This window comes from Triticum urartu, chromosome 1A (assembly GCF_056163025.1).
Source record: "Triticum urartu cultivar PI428250 chromosome 1A, HENAU_Tu73, whole genome shotgun sequence".
Lineage (NCBI taxonomy): Eukaryota > Viridiplantae > Streptophyta > Magnoliopsida > Poales > Poaceae > Triticum > Triticum urartu.
Genome location: NC_141873.1, coordinates 564,334,532 through 564,354,446, shown reverse-complemented (window position 1 = coordinate 564,354,446; position 19,915 = coordinate 564,334,532). Strand labels below are relative to the sequence as shown.

Below are 19,915 nucleotides of genomic sequence, written 5' to 3'. Positions count from 1 at the left end.
ACTTGGGTCGTGCACTTAGGGAAGGGGATGCGGCCGTGCTTGATGTTGTTGATGTTGTCGGCGAGCAGCTGGATTCGCCTCACCGGTCAAGTGGTAAGGGACGGAATTGGAATCTAGGCCAGGGTGGTTTCCCTGGCATGGCGAGCGTCGCAATGCTGGGGATTCAAAGCGAGCTTTCTTTTCCCCTGAAAAGGAATTGGTAACCGCCCAGCTTTCTCCTCTTCACATAGGTTCATGTGGTGCCTCGTGTAGAGCAAGGGCGCCACGGCGAATAAGGCAAAGAAGGGCAATGTGAGCTCATAGCTAGGTATGTGTCATTTGTGTGTGATGCTAGTCTGTATTTGTTGTACTAAAGATGTTAAGTTTAGATGACAATGTGGCAGATGCTGCCTGGATAGTGAAGTATTAGTGTGTGATACTGTGACTTGTGTGTCTATGTGCCCACTATGGTTGCTAATATGGTTGTATCCTCTGATGTACTTGTCCTGCCTTGTTATCAATGAAGTTTAGTTTCATCCTGTCCTGTTATTTCTAGAGAAGAGTGTAACTTTTATGGCTGGAAACAATATGGAATCGCCATATGTCCACTTTGACTTGATATATAGAGCCTGCAGTTATTATACTGTACTCTGCAGTGTTTGAAGTAATACTCACAACTTCTTTTTGACGGAATCATGATCCTATCTTATAGCCAATCTCAAGGACTGTTCTTGATTCTACCATGATACCACTCTAGATTCGATGATGCTTAACAGTGAATATTGGTGGGCTCAGATGTACTAGATTATTCTGGCATTAGGTTCGTCCTGCTTCTTGAACAAAGCTTAGTGAATTCTCTTTTAGGAAGGAGGAAGGTAGACCAGACTCAACATGGTGGCCAGCTAAACCAGATATTGGAGGCAACAAAATGCTACAGGTAAAACTTCTTACAAATAACACAAACACATGAGTTTACATGACATTTTATTTGACGACTTGGTTCGAGGAGATAATGAACAACATCCGGTTCATGAATGTAGACGAGAATCTAACAGACTTAACCTTGGAGAGGGCCTAACAATACTTTGTCCACACAATAGACAATACTCTATTCCTTCCTGTTATTCTAACCAATGCTGGATACCCTTGCTTCCTCCTAGAACATCAGCCCATTCTTAAGAGATCTATTTTGTAGAACTTTGTTCACTGTCCACTGGAGCTTACACTGCTTCATCGACCCTGAAAACATGAGAAGACACTTGCACTGTAAGCTTATCTGAACTCTGAACACAAATACTCAAACAGAAGAGACTTGTTTTGTTCTACAAAAAAACTATAAAAGAAAGACTGCAACATCCATCCAAGCTTTTTCTTTGGAAGTAGGAAATTTGTTTGTCTGATTGTGCTATGATTAAACCACTGATAAATTGGGCCAGGGTGGCTGCAATTAAGCAGTTTGGCTTATAGAGAGTTAGTTCATGGTGCCAGTCGTCATGCATGCATGGTGGTAAGTAATCTCTAAAGAAAAACAAAAGTACATAAATACCCTGCATGTTGTGCCTTTTGAGTTAAAGCATCTATGCTAACGACACAGTCCCAGCAAGCAGACAAATACAGCAGTAACTTGTATGCTTTATTATGTTCAACTGAAAACTTGTTAGAAGCAAAGCATCCTATGTCTGTTGAGAATTATACCTTTTATTTGGTCCAGAAGCCCTGGGTCTTGTACTTGGGGAATGGGATGCGGCCATGCTCGATGCTGTTGACGTCATCGACAAGGATCTGGAAGTGGCGGCGCACCTCGTCGGCGGACTTGGTGCCCCCCATGGCGCTGGCCACCTTCTCCCAGAGGTTGGGGGCACTCACGCCGTAGTAGGCGAGCGCCTCCTCGAACATCTTGTTCTCCTTTTTGCTCCACTCCGAGTCTGAGCTCGGGGAGGTGCTCCGAGACGACGACCCGGAAGACATCTTTCAGGTGAGATGTGATGTTCTACTGGAACTAATAACACTACTTTCTTGTGCCTGGGGTGCTCCTGTGGAATTGAGGAAGTCCTTTGCTCTTGGAGAAGCTTTGGTGGTTTGTTTTGGTGTCTCTCTTAGCTATGAGGGCTGCTATTTATAGGCCCTGGGAAGGTGTGGGCTAAAAGGTGGCTGAGGACAGGACAACAAGGTTCTCGCAGGTTTTCTGAGCTAGGTATCAGTATCAGACATGAACAATTTAAGTGACAGCCTGTTTGAGCAATTAAGCCTTTTGGGTCCATTTGCACACTGCCAACGCATGCCGACGTCGTCTCGAGCTGTATCCAACACTACACACATCAACGTAATCTGAATTAACTCATAACTCTTGAATCCGTCGTAACTAAATCTGAATTAGTGCTTCGGTTTGATGTAAAAGAAAATTTGATTAATTTATAAAAAGAAAAAAAGTGTTTGATGTAATTTCCTGGCTAAGCTGCATCTCAAAGGGAAATGAAATCCCTTTTTTGAGAAATATTTTTTTCTGTGTGCATATTCTGGCCCCAGCTTGCTATTCTTCATTATTCATTATTGAATTGTTTTTTTCCTACATTGTAAATGAATCTGTACTGTGTTCTAACTTGAAATTCTACATGTGTATAGAAAACCATCTCTTCAACATGCTATAATTTTTTTTTGAGAACTTGTCAGAACTCCAAAACATATTCTCTCAGGTAGATGGAGGTTACCTAATTATTGTCAGCGTGGCCATGCATGGCACGGCACGGCGGCCACTGACAGATGGCAATGGTGGTGTGACCTCTTCTCCCTCCAATGCTAGTTTTGCATGCATTTGACAACTGTTCATCACCAGGCAGCAGTTTCCACTCATTCGCGATGATACATGTAAATGGACGGCGAGTGCTCTGGAATCTGGATGCATGCGCGGATGCGCCCTTTCCAGCTCAGTTACTACTACACCAGCTAGCTGTAGCATTGCACATCCTACCGTTTGGAGCATTGCACATCTTGCTTGTCTCTCCCCTCAAGTATAGTGACAGGTCACATTGATCACATGCATAACTAGCTCTCAGCTTTCAGCTTCTCCACCATGGCATGGGCATGGTAGGCAGCTTTGATGTCTGGTAATTAAATTCCTTGTGAAATTCACGTGTTCACTACGTCCATCGCCTTTCTTTTTTTCTTGGTAATCAGTTTTCAAATACATACCTGGCCACATCTTCTACATGGTTCCAAATTCAACATTTATGCACACATTGCTAGCTGCCGTAGCAAGCAGCGTGGATGAATTGACACAGGCTGCGTGCTCTGCTCACATCAACAACGGAAGCATCCATCTCTGCATGCATGGTGATGTCTCAGCCGTGTGATCCTGACATTGATGATGGGTCGGCAGAGAGTCTCTCGTAAAGCGTGCAGATCGGCCAATAGGCTGCAAGGCGCCCACAGGAGAGGAGGAGGAGGATACGTGCTTTTCTGAACAGAGCTGCCAATGTGCAGGTGCGCATACCCAAAAACGTCTCATCTCCATGCTCATTTCCATTAGTTTTCTGAAACCCCTCTGACCCAATGCTCGCAAGCATGTCATACATGCACCCTCATAGCCTATCTGAGCTGATCACCATTTCACCAAAAAGTAGTTCTACCATATGTGCCAGAAACTGTGAATTAAAGCATGGGTTTAGCATCACTGTATCTTTTATTACATTATCGGCGATATAGTATCCTAGATTTTTTTTCTCACAGTGAGTCAGCGATAGAGAAATCTTTTATACGTAATACAGAAATCGTCTAAAGAAATATTTTTGCATTGTTCAGAAAGGGGTCGCGGAATTCAGACAGGGTGTTTTGCTTGACCATGCATTAGTTTAGGGAGCACCATTCATCCGTTTGGGATAGAAAAAGCGCAGGGATGTGGGCTTAGAGCTTCCATTCTTTACATGTCGCACGAATGATCTCCGCCACCCAGTCGACCAACAGATTCCAAAGAGGGAGATGAACACCCTCTGGGTCCGGGGACCGAAGGAATATATCTATCTTTCCATCTCCAATGGTCTTGGAAAGTACATTGACAAAATTCCATCCTGCTCCTGGCTCCTTGCTTGCTGCTTGCTCAAGGAGTCTTAGGAGGCTGGGGTTTGCATCGGATGCACTGGACTGCGGCGGGGGCGGCGAGCGCAACTTGCATCGGGTTTGATTCTTGCGGGCATGTGGACCGGTGGCCACCACCCGTCCACCGGAGATCTCTTCACCGGAATCATATCTGCGTAAAAGCCATGGGAAAGATGCAGGATTCCCCGTCAAATTTCGAACAATTGGAGTAAAAATGATTTTTAGGAAGATGCTAGGCCGTGTAAGTAAACCAGCAAAATGCGTACTTATTCATGTAGTATTTCTGGAAGCATTTCCTATTGTTCCACAGTCCTTCATGCAATGGTCATGAGACTGGATTTTCTACTCTTTGGGTGTACTAGACCCAAGTAAGCAAAAAAATTGAGAACAGTTATCAAACAAAATCCAAAAAAACTGAAATTTTATGACCTCCAGCTTTACAATTTTTTGAGTTTTTTGCAAAATTTATCCAAAAATAACATCTGAGGAGGTATCACCAAAAATAACAAAATCACTCCTCAAAGTTTTGTTCACATTTTTAGCAGCGATTTTGATTTTTTTTCCCGTGAGAGCTCCTAGGACGTTATTTTTGGATGAACTTTTGCAAGAACCTTGAACATCTGGTAAAGTTTGATGCCACAAAATTTCAGATTTTTTAGATTTGTTTGATAACTTTTTTTTTTCAAATTTTTGCTAACTCGGGTGTAGTACACCCGAGAGTGGCCACTACTTTCCGATGGGTTACTAACTTCCAACTAGCAGTATCACAAAAATTGCAGGTTATCACAACCGTGGTCCTGTATTTTTAAACATGACAGTATCTGGTATACGATTTTAAAAAATTGAATCCGTTGTAGTCTAAGTGGTTAACATACTCGGCTCTCACATCAGACCCGGTTCAACTCCTGGCGACAAAATGTTTTTATTTTCGCCAAAAAAAGTAATCCTGCGGAGCGAAAATGGAAGATTGGATTGTTTTGAATGTGTTGCTTCTGGGAAAGTATGAGTGACCAAAATGTTGTCCCTCTCGAGTGAAAGGGCAGATAAAAGAAGAGGAGGGGGCATCACATATTGTACACAAGAACTAACTTTATATCTGCATATATGTCTTCTATTTTTGAAAAAAAAAATCAGTTGCTAACATGCTTGTTTTTTGCGGTCATTTTCTTGGGGTGTTTTTCTACTTCCTACAGGAAGGCATTTGCTCTTGCAAATTTTGCCAGTATTCTCTAAGGCAGGCCATCACGATACAGTTCATATACGTTAGTAAAACATAACTTTATCCTACATACAATCCGCACTATCTTAGCGCATTCTTCTTGACGAAAATGATGCCGCGCTACAGCCCAGTGGGCATGGCCTGTTGTAGGGAAACAAAATTAGTGACCCATGCCCACTGAAATAGGCGACATAGATCTTTCCCTCCTTGCCTGCAGTTTAATCTTGAGCGAAGATTTGTTATAAACTTCTTGTGATATTATAATTCAGCACCGGGCTCCGGAAAATCGCATTGTGTAGAATATTTACATTAGCTTGTACGGCGTCTTGTCTCCAAGTGAGAAGGTAGATAACATAAAAGGCATCTCGCATTGTGCGGAATATTTACGTTAGCTTGTACGGAGGAACCAACTTTCTATCTACACTGTATGTTTCAATTCTTATGTTTAGTCTTTCAGAACAACCAGCCTGATTTTATTTTTATTTTTTTGCGAATCAACCAGGCCGAATTTGTAAGTACAAACATCATCTATCATCTATCTTCACAAAAGAAGCAAAGTGGGAATGCTTTTGGGCTCTGTCTAAGGCTCTAAGCCATCATTAGTCGGTATATAGAATCTTCTTCATTGCCAGCTGCTTGCCTGGATAATTGACTGATCCCTCCCTGATGTCAAGTAGTAGTCTTGGATCGGACTGGATTCCGTGTCACTGCATCATCGGCTGGCCATATTCCAAATTTGAGCCGAAAAGCTCAGGGATCCGGATTCAATTGTCTCAACAAGTTGCTGAAGATGGGAATCGGAATCCAGGCTAGGGTAGCGGGCATCGCTATATATGTCGTGGATTCAAAGCTACTCGCACTTTTTTCTTTCTTTTCACCTGAAAAGGAAACGCCGACTCCCTCTGGCTTTCTCCACTTTACAGGGTACGCGCACGGCACACACTACCCCCGCTGCCACAGGGTTCATGCTAAGAAGATAAATCAGAGTGTGGCCAATGTATTCATTAATTATACTATTGCTAGTAGGAATAATATGGCCATAGCTACATGTCCTTGTTTTTCGGTCTGTGTTTTCGAAGCCACAACATTTAGCCAGCTTGAGATAAGTTTTACCATGACTTATGATACTGTCAGGCTTTCACCACAATCACAAATTATTGTCCATACAAGATAACTTACAAAACTTTTCTGACAGACTGAAACCACTCATAGTATCAACACCAACGTAGTATGACAAAAACAGCTAGCATTCTGGAGCTAGGTCTAGGAACTTATAGTTGATACCATGTAAGAGGATTAGAGATGAGAGAATTGGCGTAATGCTTTGTGTATAGTATTGAGCCTCCTGGGCAAGTATATATACATGTGAGGGCAGGAAAGTTTTTTCGGGAAACAACAAGATTCTGCTGCTTTATTTTGTTAATTTTCAAATAAACAGTATAGACGAGGTGTTCCAGAAAAAAATGCAAAGAAGAAAAAAACTAAACATGAGTTTACGTACAACAATAAAAGTCTCGTAGGTCAACTATACCTAAAAGAGTTGACCCATGTTTCAATATGAAGATACCCTTTTCTCTTTGCTCCGTGGATAGTCCATTTGAGCCCCTCCTTAAACTTTTTCCTGCAAGTATAAAGGTTAGGAGTAATGCCTTTGAAGATGGAGTCATTCCTTGTTGTCCAAATTTCCCATGAGGCTAAAATGATGATCTCAAAAGAGAAAGGCATTCCCAGGAGTTCCTTGCTGTGATCAGTATCTGCTTGGACTCCTTGGTAGCTTGGTTTCCAAGGTGGGCAAAGGTATGTCCAACATGCATGTGCAAAAGGATAATGGAAGAAAAGATGACCTCTAGTTTCCAAGACCTGCATACCAGACATAACACATGTATAACCATCAAGGGAAAAAAAATCTTCCAATGAAGCATTGCTCTAGTGTTGCGTCTATTCTGGAGAAGTATCCATAAGAAGATTTTGTTTTTGAGCTGACAACAAGTCCTCCATGTCCATTTGATGGCTAGCATGACTGGATGATCCACAATGATAAATTGGTATGCTTTGGACACTTTGAAGTTGGAGGCACCTGGAGATAGATTCCAATTGTATGTCTCTGATGTGAGCTGTAATTTTTGTGACATTGTATCAAGCTCTTGGAATTTAGTGTAAGCTTCTTCAAAGAGAGGTAGATGGAAATAATCCGAGAAATCTTCCAAGTTACAAGCTTTGCAAGGATATATGTTTATTCTAAGAAAAAGAATGCAAGTATGGACATTTTCTAATACTAGAAATGTCCTGCCATTTATCATGCCAAAGATCAATGGACTGACCATTCTAAGTAGAGCAACCCACATGCATTTTATAGATGTGCAACAACTTAAGGCAATCTCTCCACCAGGATGAACAATTGGAAATTGGCTCATTGGGGATTCCATTTTGATAGTAAAGCCTCCTAGATCAAGTGTACCCAAGAAACATCAGCATATTTGATGAATTTATACACGACCTTTAGAAGCGGACAAATATTCTATGTATGAAGATTAATAATGCCCAATCCTCCTTTATTTTAAGGTCTGCAAATTAAGTCCCCGACAGATATGGGAGGATTATTCTTGTCCAAATATTATGTGATTAAGCAGGTCTTTCTTAGGCGACCCTCTGACTCTATCTTCAAATTCCTTGCATTTCAGCAGCACTAGCACCTGCTCTCTAGACCGCGTGATCGAGACCGGCTAGGACACATGGTGGTCGCTTTGACTAATGCTGCACGCTGACTTGATCTGTCGCGGATCGCCTGAGCTCCCGGCCACTTGGTGGCCTTTTTCATCTATCTTTTATGCTTTCTTTTGGGTGTGTTTGTGTTCTTTCCTCAGCTGACTATTTTAGTTTAGGTGGCTCGTGGACTTGTTGTATGGACGCGTGTTGGTTAATTTATTTATAAAGCGGGGCAAAAGCCTATTTCATGTCAGAAGTGTTGCCTTTTGTAATTACCAACTTTTCCAATGTTTCCTTTATAGAGCAATAAGCAACTCATAGTGATGGTGGGCAATGGTGATAGAACAAGACTAACCATTCCATGTTAGAGCTACTAATAAAAAACCTTTCCATGTCAGAACTTCTCTTCTTGCAGGCACGCTCAGGAGATGGAGTAAAAGTAAAAAGCATTTGAAGCAACAACTGGACCCCATTCACAAAGATCTGGAAAATTAGCAAACTAAACCTAATCATTTGTAGGACCATAATGAAGAAGCTAGCTTGGTGGAGCTTTATCACAAAACTATGACCAAGCTAACCGAATATTACAAGAAAAGAGCTAAGATGCATTATACAAAAGGGGATAGGAATACTAATTATTTTCATAATTATGTTCTCAAGAGGAGAAGGAAGAATAGGATTAGTTCTATTCTTGATAGTAACTATTAAATTTTATAAAATCCATATGAAATTGCGGATTGATTTATAAATTATTTCATTAATTTATTTTCAACCAGTAATCCCAACTTAAATACTTTGCCTTCTCCGAACAACAATAACGAGAACATGATGGACTGTCCTTCTATACTAGAGAAAGATCAATTTTTGCAAGTTCTTAAAGGAATGAATAGTAATGCATCACGTAGACTAGATGGGCTTAATGTAGCCTTCTACCTCCCAGCTTGGAAGTGGATAGGAGAAGATGTAACTAGATTAGTTAAAGATTTCTACTCAAGGGGCAAGCTTCAGCATCAACTTAATAAAACATGCATTACTTTAATTTCAAAGAAAGATAATGCCAAAATCCCTCAAGATTTTAAGACCATTAGTCTTTGTAATGTAGGGCCAGTTCTTTTGGTAGCTTAAAAAATAAGGCACCTCCTCCCCGGCTTATCCCATAAGCCGCCTCTCTTATTCATTGGGGCTTCTAAACTAGTTATGGGATAACTAAGTTAGAAGTATCGACAAATTTGAGGAGCGGCATATTTTTTAACTTGGGGAGAGGCAGCTTATTTTTTAAGCCGCCCAAAAGAACGAACCCCTATTGTATAAAATCTTCACAGAAACTTTAGCTAATAGACTCATAGATCTTCTTCCTAATTATATCCATGAGTCTTAGCAAGCTTTTGTTTAGGGTAGAAGGATTTCTAATAATATTATTGTTGCTAAAGAAATCAGTCACTCCTTTCTTCTACCTGGAAGCACAAATATTTTATTCTTAAAATTCATTTGGCCAAAGCCTTTGACAGATTCAGTGGTGCTTCATTAGGAGGGCTTTTCTATGTAAAGGGTTGCATGGTCATTTCATAGATTTAATCATGGAATGCATTTATTTTGCCACCTTTACTATTAGCATTAATGGGCAAATCGTTTGGCAGCTTTAGGGGTTCCCAAGGCATCTAAGAAGGTTGTCATCATATCGCTTTATCTTTGTTGTTAACGAGTTATCACTTTCCATGTAGAAGGCTTAAAATGTCGGTCATTTGAGCAATATCCATCTAGGGCTAGGTTGTCCCCCTATTCACTCTTTGATGTTTGTTGACGATCTAATTGTGTGTGGGATGGCAGATATTGCGGATGCCAAAATTATTGCTTCTATCATCAATCAGTTTAGTGTTGTTTTTGGTCAAACCTCTAATTAGAATAAATTTGCCATACATTTTAGTAAGTATACTAGTGACAATCTTAGGAACCAAATTAAAACTATTTTCCCTTCGCCTAATATGGAGTTTAATACTACTCACCTTGGACATCCGCTTATTCTTCCTGGTAAAAATAGACATGCGGCTTATAATTTTTTTATTGATAAATTCATATACGGACTTAGTTTTTCCAAGGCAAACAGGTTATCTCATGCAGGGGGCTCAATCTTATTAAATCATTGTTTGTTTCTCTCCCTATCTATCCCATGTCTAATATCATGTTAAATAAATCAACCATCAATAAACTCACTTCCATTACTAGAAATTCTAGTGGACTCGTATTGACAAGGACAATGATTCTAAACCTATTTGCTTTAGAACCTAGGATGATAATTTCAAACCTATGTATAAAGGTGGCCTAGGCATAAAAGATTTATTTACAATGAATAATTCCATTGTTGCTACAATGGCTTGGACAATTATTAAGAATCCCAATTCCCTTGTTACTAAAATTCTCAAAGCCAAATATTTTCATAAATCTTCTATTTGGAAAGACAATGTTCACGTTCCTAAATCTTCTTTCTGGTCCTCTATCCTCAAAATTCTTCCGTTCATTTGAAGGGCTATTCAAACTCAAATTCCTAATGTAACTACTTGCAATTGGACTAGTCTTTAGTGCAAAGATTGGGATAAATAGTCTATGATCATTTTAACCAATTTAGATAGACCTTGTCCCAAAGTTGTGAATGATCTTTGAAAACCCGATTGTAAAATTTGGAAGACGATAAAATTAGCATATTCTTTGATGAGTATTTAAAACGAAATTTTAGATATTCCTATCATTAATGTTAACATGGAGGATAGTTTATGCTGGAGTCACACTTCCAATGGAGAATGCACCACAAAAAGTGCTTACAAAGCTTTGATGCAGGAAACCCAATTCTGGTCCCAAGCCCAAAACAATGCTAGTTCAGAGCCTAAGATTTCTAACTTCGATCAGGTTTGCAAAAGCAAAAATTTGGCTCCTAGGGTCAAAACTATTGCCCGGTGAATTTTAATACGAGCACTAGCTACAGGAGTAAGAGGATCCAAGTATTCTACTCGTATTGAAAAAGAATGTTGCAGATGTGGTGATACTAAAACAGATCTTCATCTCTTCTTTAAATGTAATATCTCATATGATTCGTATTATGTCTCGAGTCTGATGAGTTAAGTCCTAACTTATATCCCACTGATGTGATTCAAATGCTTAGACTTCTCATCATGTTGAATTAAATCTAGATACTATTTTTACTCTTCTATGGGATATTTGGGAAGCTAGGAATTATCTTCTTTTTAATAAGAAAAAGTGGAGTCATATGCATGTCATCTATGCTATAGAAAGCAATGCCTAATGCATGATTAATTGAGGAGAAAAGAAAATCAAAACTGGTTCCATCATCAACAATGATACACCTTACCAAGATCCAAACACACAGTCTCAATTTGTAGTTCTCTTGGCTTATAGTGATGCAACTTAGAATCTAGAGATAGCAAAATATGAACTTGGACTTGGAATTTTTCTCAAAAATGATTCTAACAATCATACTATATTTGTTCAAGGTTCTGCAAAAAATGTTTCTTCTAGCTTGTAGGCTAAAGCACTAGGATTAGCACTAGCAGCATCGACAGTTAAAGCTCTTGGATGGAATTCAGTTGCTTTTTTGTTTGGTTGCAGGAATCTAGTCAAAGCTTAATACGTCTCCAATGTATCTATAACTTATGAAGTATTCATGTTATACTAACATCAATTATATATGGTTTTGTGAACTTTTAGATTATTTTTCTAGATGAACTTATTAATTTAGTGCCCAATACTAATTCATGTTTTCAGCTTGTTTTTGGTTTTAAAGAAAATCATTATCAATAAGGTCAAAATATTCTGGCGATTTAATATGATTTTTCAGGAATACATGTGATTTTTGGGCGATGGAATTAACACAAAACGATGCCTGAGGGCCCCACATGGGTCACCCCCTGGCTGCACCATGGGCCCGTGTGGGCAGCCCTTAAGTTGGTTGGAGCTCTTCTTTCACAGAGAAAGCTAATTTCCAAAGAAAAATCCCCTTAAAATTTCAACCCAATCGGATTTACGGATATCCCGTTATAAACGAAATGGTGTTCGGCTAGAAAACATTACTCAAAATAGAGAGAAAGAGAGGAGGGGAGATCTAATCTCGGAGGGGCTCCCTCCCTCCGGAAGCCATGAAGCCAAGGACCAGAGGGGGAAACCGTCTCCCATCTAGGGGGGCTAGTAAGGAGGGGGGCTCTCTCCCCCTCTTTCCTGATGGTGCCGGAGCACCGCCTAGGGGAATCATCATGATGACGATCATCTCCATCAACTTCACCACCGTCATCAACATCTTTCTCCCTCTCCATGCAGTGGTGTACCGTCTCTCACCCTGCTGTAATCTATACCTGAACATGGTGTTTAATGCTATATATTATTATCCAATGATGTGTTGCATCTCTATTATGTCTAAGTAGTTTCTTTTTATCCTATAGGTTGATTATGATATGCCATGGTTGATATTAGTTGTGTGGTTTTATGGTCGTGCCCTATGCTGATTGTCGTTTCACGCACACATGGGGGATTCACGTTGTAGGGTGTTGCAATATGTGATTGATTTGCTCATAGTGGGTTGCAGGAGTGATAGAAAGCTAAACTCCACTTTGTGAGTTGTTGCATATAGAACTTAATGCTATGGTTGGGTTTTACCTTAATGAATCTTTGGTATTTGCGGATGCTTGCTAGAGTTCATTCATAAGAACGTATGACCCAAGTACGGAGAGTATGTTAGCTTAGGCCTCTCCCGCAATAAAAACTGCAATAGAGAATTATCATTATCATTGCATATCCAATTGCCCAGGGACAATCCTTTCCTTTGTTGTTTTTCCCAAAACCCTTCTCTTTATTATCCTTTTATTAAAACAACACCTAAATCTTTATATTCTTGCAAATCTATCTTTTTATTCTCGTAAAGTAGTTTTATTTCTTGTTCTAGGTAAAGCAAACGTTAAGTGTGTGTAGAGTTTTTGTTGGGGAACGTAGCATAAATTCAAAATTTTCCTACGTGTCACCAAGATCAATCTATGGAGTCATCTAGCAACGAGGGAGGAGTGGATCTACATACCCTTGTAGATCGCGCGCGGAAGCGTTCAAGAGAACGGGGTTGATGGAGTCGTACTCGTTGTGATCCAAATCACCGATGATCCTAGCGCCGAACGGACGGCACCTCCGCGTTCAACACACGTATGGAGCAGCGACGTCTCCTCCTTCTTGATCCAGCAAGGGGGGAGGAGAGGTTGATGGAGATCCAACAACACGACGACATGGTGGTGGAAGTAGCGGGATTCCAACAGGGCTTCGCCAAGCGCTGCGGGAGGAGGGAGATGTGTCATGGGAGGGAGAAGGAGGCGCCAGGGCTTAGGTTGGGCTGCCCTCCCTTCCCCCCACTATATATAGGGCCAAGGGAGAGGGGGGAGGCGCAGCCTTGGCGCTTCCTCCAAGGAAGGGTGCGGCCAGGGAGGAGTCCCTCCTCCCCAAGGCACCTCGGAGGTGCCTTCCCCCTTTAGGACTCTTCCTCTCCCTTGATTCTTGGCGCATGGGCCTCTTGGGGCTGGTGCCCTTGGCCCATATAGGCCAAGGCGCACCCCCTACAGCCCATGTGGCCCCCCGGGGCAGGTGGCCCCACCCGGTGGACCCCCGGGACCCTTCCGGTGGTCCCGGTACAATACCGGTGACCCCGAAACTTGTCCCGATGGCCGAAATAGCACTTCCTATATATAATTCTTTACCTCCGGACCATTCCGGAACTCCTCGTGACGTCCGGGATCTCATCCAGGACTCCGAAAAACTTTCGGGTTACCGCATACTAATATCTCTATAACCCTAGCGTCACCGAACCTTAAGTGTGTAGACCCTACGGGTTCGGGAGACATGCAGACATGACCGAGATGACTCTCCGGTCAATAACCAACAGCGGATCTGGATACCCATGTTGGCTCCCACATGTTCCACGATGATCTCATCGGATGAACCACGATGTCAAGGACTTAATCAATCCCGTATACAATTCCCTTTGTCTAGCGGTACGATACTTGCCCGAGATTCGATCGTCGGTATCCCGATACCTTGTTCAATCTCGTTACCGGCAAGTCTCTTTACTCGTTCCGTAACACATCATCCCGTGATCAACTCCTTGGTCACATTGTGCACATTATGATGATGTCCTACCGAGTGGGCCCAGAGATACCTCTCCGTCACACGGAGTGACAAATCCCAGTCTCGATTCGTGCCAACCCAACAGACACTTTCGGGGATACCCGTAGTGTACCTTTATAGCCACCCAGTTACGTTGTGATGTTTGGCACACCCAAAGCACTCCTACGGTATCCGGGAGTTACACAATCTCATGGTCCAAGGAAATGATACTTGACATTAGAAAAGCTTTAGCATACGAACTACACGATCTAGTGCTATGCTTAGGATTGGGTCTTGTCCATCACATCATTCTCCTAATGATGTGATCCCGTTATCAACGACATCCAATGTCCATGGTCAGGAAACCGTAACCATCTATTGATCAACGAGCTAGTCAACTAGAGGCTTACTAGGGACATGGTGTTGTCTATGTATCCACACATGTATCTGAGTTTCCTATCAATACAATTCTAGCATGGATAATAAACGATTATCATGAACAAGGAAATATAATAATAATAACTAATTTGTTATTGCCTCTAGGGCATATTTCCAACAGTCTCCCACTTGCACTAGAGTCAATAATCTAGTTCACATCGATATGTGATTAACACTCAAGGTCACATCCCCATGTGACTAACACCCAAAGAGTTTACTAGAGTCAATAATCTAGTTCACATCACTATGTGATTAACACTCAAAGAGTTCTGGGTTTGATCATGTTGCTTGTGAGAGAGGTTTTAGTCAACGGGTCTGCAACATTCGCAAATTTCTATGTCATCTTGTAGATGCAACTACTACGCTACATTTGGAGCTATTCCAAATAACTGTTCTACTTGGAGCTATTCTAAATTGTTGCTCCATTATACGTATCCGGTATCTCTACTCAGAGCTATCCGGATAGGTGTTAAGCTTGCATCGACGTAACTCTTTATTTCGAACTCTTTATCACCTCCATAATCGAGAAAATTCCTTAGTCCACTAGTTACTAAGGATAACTTTGACCGCTGTCATGTGATCCATTCTTGGATCACTCTTGTACCCCTTGACTGATTCATGGCAAGGCACACTTCAGGTGTGGTACACAGCATAGCATACTGTAGAGCCTACGTCTGAAGCATAGGGGACGACCTCCGTCCTTTCTCTTTATTCTGCCATGGTCGAGCTTTAAGTCTTAACTTCGTACCTTACAACTCAGGAAAGAACTCCTTCTTTGACTGGTCCATCTTGAACACCTTCAAGATCATGTCAAGGTATGTGCTCATTTGAAAGTACCATCAAGCGTTTTGATCTATCCTTATAGATCTTGATGCTCAATGTTCAAGTAGCTTAATCCAGGTTTTCCATTGAAAAACACTTTTCAAATAACCCTATATGCTTTCCAGAAATTCTACGTCATTTCTGATCAACAATATGTCAACATATATTTATCAGAAATTCTATAGTGCTCCCACTCACTTCTTTGGAAATACAAGTTTCTCATAAACTTTGTATACACCCAAAACTTTGATCATCTTATCAAAGCATACATTCCAACTCCGAGATGCTTACTCCAGTCCCTAGAAGGATTGCTGGAGCTTTGCATACTTATTAGCATCTTTCAGGATTGACAAAACCCTCCGGTTTGTATCACATACAACCTTTCCTCAAAAAAACGTCGAGGAAACAATGTTTTGACATCCTATCTGCAAGATTTCATAAATAATGCAGTAATCGCTAATATAATTCCAACAGACTCTTAGCATCTCTACGAGTGAGAAAGTCTCATCGTAGTCAACTCCTTGAACTTGTCGGAAAACATCTTAATGACAAGTCGAGCTTTCTTAATGGTGACATTTACCATCATTGTCCGTCTTCCTTTTAAAATCCATCTGCACTCAACAGCCTTACGACCATCGAGTTGTTCTGCCAAAGTCTACACTTTGTTTTCATACATGGATCCTCTCTCGGATTTTATGGCCTTGAGCCATTTATCGGAATCCGGGCCCACCATCGCTTCTCCATAGCTCGTAGGTTCATTGTTGTCTAGCAACATGACTTCCAAGACAGGATTACGTACCACTCTGAAGTAGTATGCATCCTTGTCATCCCACGAGGTTTGGTAGTGACTTGATCTGAAGTTTCATGATCACTATCATAAGCTTCCACTTCAATTGGTGTAGGTGCCACAGGAACAACTCCCTGTGCTCTGCCACACAGTAGTTGAAGAGACGGTTCAATAACCTCATCAAGTCTCCACCATCCTCCCACTCAATTCTTTCGAGAGAAACTTTTCCTCATGAAAGGACCCGATTCTAGAAACAATCCCTTATTGCTTTCGGATCTGAGACAGGAGGTATACCCAACTGTTTTGGGTGTCCTATGAAGATGCATTTATCCGCTTTGGGTTCGAGCTTATCAGCCTGAAACTTTTTCACATAAGCGTCGCAGCCCCAAACTTTTAAGAAATGACAGCTTAGGTTTCTCTAAACCATAGTTCATACGGTGTCATCTCATCGGAATTACGTGGTGCCCTATTTAAAGTGAATGTGGTTGTCTCTAATGCCTAACCCATAAACTATCGTGGTAATTCGATAAGAGACATCATGGTATGCATCATATCCAATAGGGTGCAGTTATGATGTTCGGACACACCATCACACTATGGTGTTCCAGGGTGTATTAGTTGTGAAACAATTTCCACAATGTCTTAATTTTGTGCCAAACTGGTAATTCAGATATTCATCTCTATGATCATATCATAGATATTTTATCCTCTTGTCACGACGATCTTTCAACTTCACCCTGAAATTACTTGAACCTTTCAATAATTCAGACTCGTGATTCATCAAGTAAATATACTCAACATCTACTCAAATCATCTGTGAAGTAAGAACATAACGATATCCACTACATGCCTCAGCACTCATTGGACTGCACACATCAAAATGTATTACTTCCAACAAGTTGCTTTCTAGTTCCATTTTACTGAAAACGAGGCTTTCAGTCATCTTGCCCATGTGGTATGATTTGCATGTCTCAAGTGATTCAAAATCAAGTGAGTCCAAACGCTCCATTTGCATGGAGTTTCTTCATGCATATACACCAATAGACATGGTTCGCATGCCTCAAACTTTTCAAAAACGAGTGAGCCCAAAGATCCATCAACATGGAGCTTCTTCATGCGTTTTATACTGATATGACTTACGTGGTAGTTCCACAAGTAGGTGGTACTATCATTACTATCTTATATCTTTTGGCATGAACATGTGTATCACTATGATCGAGATTCAATGAACCATTCATTTTAGGTGCAAGACCATTAAAGGTATTATTCAAATAAACAGAGTAACCATTATTCTCCTTAAATGAATAACCGTATTGCGATAGACATAATCCAGTCATGTCTATGCTCAACACAAACACCAAATAACAATTATTTAGGTTTTAATACCAATCTCGATGGTAGAGGGAGCGTACGATATTTGATCAACCTTGGAAATACTTCCAACACATATCGTCATCTCACCTTTAGCTAGTCTCCGTTTATTCCGTAGCTTTTATTTCGAGTTACTAACACTTAGCAACTGAACCGGTATCTAATACCCTGGTGCTACTAGGAGTACTAGTAAAGTACACATTAACACAATGTATATCCAATATACTTCTATCGACCTTGCCAGCCTTCTCATCTACCAAGTATCTAGGGTAATTCTGCTCTAGTGGCTGTTCCCCTTATTACAGAAGCACTCAGTCTCAGGTTTGGGTTCAACCTTGGGTTTCTTCACTAGAGCAACAGCTGAATTGCCGTTTCATGAAGTATCCCTTTGTTCCCTTGCCCTTCTTGAAACTAGTGGTTTCACCAACCATCAACAATTGATGCTCCTTCTTGATTTCTACTTTCGCGACGTCAAACATAGCGAATATCTCAAGGATCATCATATATGTCCCTGATATATCATAGTTCATCACGAAGCTCTAGCAGCTTGGTGGTAATGACTTCGGAGAACCATCACTATTTCATCTGGAAGATCAACTCCCACTCGATTCAAGCGATTGTTGTACTCAGACAATCTGAGCACAAGCACAACAATTGAGCTTTTCTCCTTAGTTTGCAGGCTAAGAAAATCGTCGGAGGTCTTATACCTCTTGACGTGGGCACGAGCCTGAAATCCCAATTTCAGCCCTCGAAACATCTCATATGTTTCGCGATGTTTCAAAACGTCTTCGGTGCCTCAACTCTAAACCGTTTAACTGAACTATCACGTAGTTATCAAAATGTGTATGTCAGATGTTCGCAACATCCACAGACAACGTTCGAGGTTCAGCACATTGAGCGGTGCATTAAGGACATAAGCCTTCTATGAAGCAATGAGGACAATCCTCAGTTTACGGACCTAGTCCGCATAATTGCTACTATCAACTTTCAACTAAATTTTCTCTAGGAACATATCTAAATAGTAGGACTGAAGCGCGAGCTACGACATAATTTGCGAAGACCTTTTGACTATGTTCAGGATAATTAAGTTCATCTGATGAACTCCCACTCAGATAGACATCCCTCTAGTCATCTAAGTGATTACATGATCCGAGTCAACTAGGCCGTGTCCGATAATCACGTGAGACGGACTAGTCATCATCGGTGAACATCTTCATGTTGATCGTATCTACCATACGACTCATGCTCGACCTTTCGGTCTTCTGTGTTCCGAGGCCATGTCTGTACACATGCTAGGCTCGTCAAGTCAACCTAAGTGTTTCGCGTGTGTAAATCTGTCTTACACCCGTTGCATGTGAACGTTAGAATCTATCACACCCGATCATCACGTGGTGCTTCGAAACAACGATCTGTCGCAACGGTGCACAGTTAGGGGGAACACTTTCTTGAAATTTTTAATGAGGGATCATCTTATTTACTACCGTCGTTCTAAGTAAACAAGATGTATAAACATGATAAACATCACATGCAATCAAATAATAGTGACATGATATGGCCAATATCATATAGCTCCTTTGATCTCCATCTTGGGGCTCCATGATCATCTTGTCACCGGCATGACACCATGATCTCCATCATCGTGTCTCCATGAAGTTGTCACGTCATCTATTACTTCTACTACTACAGCTAATGGTTAGCAATAAAGTAAAGTAATTACATGACGTTTATGTTGACACGCATGTCATAAATAAATTAAGACAACTCCTATGGCTCCTGCCGGTTGTCATACTCATCGACATGCAAGTCGTGATTCCTATTACAAGAACATGATCAATCTAATACATCACATATATCATTCATCAGATCCTTTTGGCCATATCACATCACATAGCATACCCTGCAAAAACAAGTTAGACGTCCTCTAATTGTTGTTTGCATGTTTTACGTGGCTGCTATGGGTTTCTAGCAAGAACGTTTCTTACCTACGCAAAAACCACAACGTGATATGCCAATTGCTATTTACCCTTCATAAGGACCCTTTTCATCGAATCCGATCTGACTAAAGTGGGAGAGACAGACACCCGCCAGCCACCTAATGCAACTAGTGCATGTCAGTCGGTGGAACCGGTCTCACGTAAGCGTACGTGTAAGGTTGGTCCGGGCCGCTTCATCCCACGATGCCACCGAATCACGATAAGACTAGTAACGGCAAGCATATTGAACAAAATCAACGCCCACAACTACTTTGTGTTCTACTCGTGCATAGAAACTACGCATAGACCTAGCTCATGATGCCACTGTTGGGGAACGTAGCATAAATTCATAATTTTCCTACGTGTCACCAAGATCAATCTATG

At 41.2% G+C, this 19,915-nt stretch overlaps 1 pseudogene across 1 annotated transcript; it reads right to left on the bottom strand.

The window, feature by feature from the left end:
* Window positions 1-871: 871 nt before the first annotated feature.
* LOC147992783 (protein RADIALIS-like 3 pseudogene) lies at window positions 872-2,085 on the bottom strand (annotated as a pseudogene). Its single transcript, XR_015615404.1, has 2 exons — window positions 1,675-2,085; window positions 872-1,218 (listed from the first exon to the last, which is right to left on the bottom strand). The product of XR_015615404.1 is annotated as a protein RADIALIS-like 3 pseudogene (transcript).
* Between the last annotated feature and the right edge of the window lie 17,830 nt (window positions 2,086-19,915).